Genomic DNA, 4,176 nt, shown 5'->3' with positions numbered 1-4,176 from the left:
CCGAGGAAGATGAGGTGTTATATTTGTTTAACGCATAGAAAAGAAATTGTAAAAATTACAAATTGTGGTTTTAAGGGGGGTTATGTGGGGATTTTTTGGCAATGAGAAAAATATTTAGAATAACACCTGCCTCATATTTTAATAAAGTGGGCCTAACATTGCTCTACGTTCAGACAGTTAAGATTAAGCTATATTAAACATCTAAAATTTACCAAAGCATTGCTTCTTTAATGTTCACAAAACACATCCATAGAAAAATAAAGCTGCTCTTTGTTTGGAGAAAAAAATGCATTTTTAAAGAGCCAACAAGGTGCTTAAAAACAGAAAGTTTAAAGTGAATATCTTTAGCTAACTTGTCTGTTCAGGCCTCTTCTTCATCACCATCATCTAGTTTGCATTTGTCTGAGTGAAACTCACCTATTCTCACGTAACGCTGCACAATGTGGGCCCAGTATGCAGAGACATCAGTGATAACCTGCTGCCTTCACTGATGCTAATCACAACGCTGACATCTGCCAAACCCGACGGTCCACATTCTGCAGCTGCTTCAGGAACAATCAGACAGGAGCTGAGTAACAGTAAAAAACTAAAATAAGAAAAAACTATTTTGTTATTTTCACAGGACAACTGCATTTTTTCCTACTTCCACATATGTGTCTCTTATCAGCTTCAAATATGGGTGTATTGCACAATTTCTTTTTCACAATTACCAGGACTGTTTGAAAATTAAGATTTATTTCATGTGAATAGTTGCAGTCAAGATTTATCATGGGTTATAGCATTACACGGGAAACAAAAATGCATTTTTATCAGAATTGTGAAGGCGTCAGATAAGAGAGCTCATGACAGAACAATAACACAACTAATCAATGACTGATGATGATCTGTGGCTACATAGAATATAAAGTAATGTTACACAGACGGGCTACGAGATGAGCTCGCCTTACATGGATGGATATATCAATATTTTTCATACATGTCACATATTCATTTACATTTTTGTTCTTAAATTATTAAATATAAATCCATTTTCTTTTAATTTTACCTTTATAAGATAAGATAAGATAAGATAAGATACAACTTTATTAATCCCGACGGTAATTCTTGTGTCAGAGATTGCTAAAAAATTACAACAAGTTCAAGTGTATAAAATAAAAAGTACTATTTCTAGCACCAGTGCCTAATAGAATAACAATTAAGTAAGATACATTTAGTAAAATGAGTAAATAAGATAAGTAAAATAAAAAAGTATAAAAAGATTTTTAAAAAGTAAGCTAAAAAACAGAAAAGGAAGTAATATTGCATGATAGGCATTAATATTGCACACAATGAATACATATATTCAGTTCGGCCCTAACCGGGTACACTGATATTCTGAACTGAAACAGCAAACACAACTTCAGTAGATATGCAAATAAACAACTAACACAGTGAACCATATAACATTCTAAGGTTACAGTTGGAATTATGGTTGAAAGTAAACGCCTCTACGGGATCCGACTTCATATAGGGAGGCGGAAACGGGAAAAAAAACATAAACGTTAAAGGCTTACTCAAAAAAAACAACAACAACAATTCTTGTGCATGTTTGCTTACATGCAGCTCGGAGAAGGATGTTCCAAGTTTAAACAAGTATTACTATTCAGCGTGACAAAATCTATGTACCGGGGCCGTTGTTACGAGCCATCCAGTCCTTGTATAACCAAAGTGAGAGCTGCGTCCGTATACTCGGCACCAAGTCAAACATGTTTACAGCGGGTGTTGCGTCTCTATTCTTTGCAGATGATGTGGTTCTGCTGGCTTCATCGGACCGTGACCTTCAGCTGCACACTGGGGCGGTTTGCAGCCGAGTGCGAAGCGGTAGGGATGAGAGTCAGTACCTTCAAGTCTGAGGCCATGGTTCTCTGCCGGAAACCGGTGGACTTGGCCCTCCAGGTGGGGAGTGAGTCTTTGCCCCAAGCGAGGGAGTTTTAGAATCTCTGGGTCTCGTTCACGAGTGGTTCAGTGTCCGCTATTATGTGGACGCTGTACCGGACCGTTGTGGTGAAAAGAGAGCTGAACCGGAAGGCAAAGCTCTCGATTTACCGGTCCATCTACGTTCCAACCCTCACCTATGGCCATGAGCTTTGGGTAGTGACCGAAAGAATGAGGTCGCGGATATAAGCGGCCGAAATTAGCTTTTTTTTTTAACATAACAGCATGTAAACATGTTCTAGTTGAAACACAAAATACAACCTGAAAATGAGCACGATATGGGACCTTTAAGTACAAGTATCTGAGTACTTCTTCCACCTCTGGAGACGACTGACGTTTGAGAGAAACATCCCGGCTGCTCCCGACTCACTATTTATTAAAAACATAAAGTAAGAGCCTGTTGCATGCTAATGACCGGATTTGATTACGGATGTTTTGATGCACATGTGTTCCGGCAGGCATGTCCTGATTGGTCGGCTACGATTATGCATATTTTCAGCGGGCGAATGCGTGCTCGTGATTGGAGGAGAGTTTTACCAATAGAGTCCAGTAGAGGGCAGAACTTTGAGTCACTTGTACTTTTATTCTCTGCTACATATTCAGGGAAATATTGTATCTTTTCACTCTCTTTAGTTGGCAGCGTTAGTTACCTTCCAAACAACAACATGTGACGAGCTCATAAAACAAGAGTCTTTGTTCCAGATAGAACCGCCCAACAGTGTACACTTCATGATGCTGTTGTAGGTCGTCTCGTGGACACCAGCCGACTCCATTCCTGAACACACGGACGGAACGAGAGTTCATTTAGTGTTCAGTTCAACTTTAATGTTGATTTCTAGCTCATACCAGACCAGAATCGTCAATGACGACACCCTGATGGCAGCGGAAAACCTTCACGTACTGAGAAGTGCCCAGAAACTCTGTCCAAGATCTTTATAAGAGCGATTGGTCAAAATAGTCTTTAGGCTGAGACGACATTTTACGACTCAAATCAGAATTAGAGAGATTTGGCTGCTGTTTGACGGGACACAGCAAGGAAGAGTAGAATTGAAGTTGGATCATCCTCCTGGATTGACCAAGAACTCAGGGACTATATCAGAGAGAGAGGAGGCAAGACCAAACTAAATTGTATAATTTTGACTCCAAATGGAGTAGTTTTATTATAATAATGAAATATGATCAAGTAGATAATAACAAATAAGATCAATAACAATGTAAATAAGATAACTAAAAGGAATCCAAAGTCAAGTATGTACATTCAATATGATGGAGTGTTGTTTTAGTCGCGTTAAGGCCTCGTCTTTTAGAAACTATTCAGAAAAAAGACCAGCACAGCATTTAATGATGTTTTTAAAGGCAGAGTTTTAACACACAGCTCAGCTGAACTGTGTTTCTGAAAAGAGGTTTAATAAATGATCTTAATTCTTCCTCCACTACTGTGTTGTTATCCGGTCTGGGGGCCACACACTGCTCAGAGAGGTTGGGGGTGAACGAGGCTTTCACAGGGGCCCAGCAGCTCATCTTTGCCCCCAGGAGCCACTGGGAGGTTCATCTGGTCGTGTATTTATGACCTGCAGAGACCTGCAGTTCAGACTGACAGTCGCCCTGCAGAGAAGCATTGTGGTCATTTTTCTTTTTGGAGATCTTTAGATGTTTTAGTAACCTGAGGGGCAGGTTTTGCTTCATGTGTTAATGTCAACGCTCAACTGCACAGTTGTTTTAGTTTGCGTCCCTTATTGCCGCCACGCTCACAATCTTCTGATACATTTACGTAAGAATTTAAGGCGACAGGAGTTTATTCAGTCCCTCAGATAACTAGATTAGATTCAACTTTATTGTCATTGCACATAGTACAAGTACAACGAAATGCAGTTTTGCATCTAACCAGAGTGCAAACTAGTAAAGTGATGTTAAGACAATAAATACAAATGAGGATATATTGGTGTATGTACATATACATATATACAGATTGTAATTAAAGTGCAAGTGATCGATATGTTATATTCTGATGAATAATAGCTATAAGTTGCATACTGATGGGATATTGTATAAGAGTATTATAAACAATAGATGATGTATACAGGTGAAGTTATATCTATACACAGAGAGATTGTGTACATAGAACTATATGCATATGGGACTAAGTGAATATTTATAGGATGAATATAGGAGGGTAGATATGTATATACAGAGGGATCATAC

At 38.8% G+C, this 4,176-nt stretch overlaps 1 protein-coding gene across 2 annotated transcripts in view; it reads right to left on the bottom strand.

Moving 5' to 3' along the window:
* Positions 1–718: 718 nt before the first annotated feature.
* Positions 719–4,176, bottom strand: part of LOC141770011 (GTPase IMAP family member 8-like) — a 41,272-nt gene continuing 37,814 nt past the window's right edge. For both annotated transcript variants that reach the window (XM_074639593.1, XM_074639590.1), the window contains exon 6: positions 719–1,638. The gene's annotated coding sequence lies outside the window, so the exon portion shown is untranslated. The remainder of the gene's footprint in view (positions 1,639–4,176) is intronic.

This window comes from Sebastes fasciatus, chromosome 6 (assembly GCF_043250625.1).
Source record: "Sebastes fasciatus isolate fSebFas1 chromosome 6, fSebFas1.pri, whole genome shotgun sequence".
Taxonomy (NCBI): domain Eukaryota; kingdom Metazoa; phylum Chordata; class Actinopteri; order Perciformes; family Sebastidae; genus Sebastes; species Sebastes fasciatus.
Note: the sequence above shows the minus strand (reverse complement) of the source record. Positions and strands in the feature narration are given on the sequence as shown.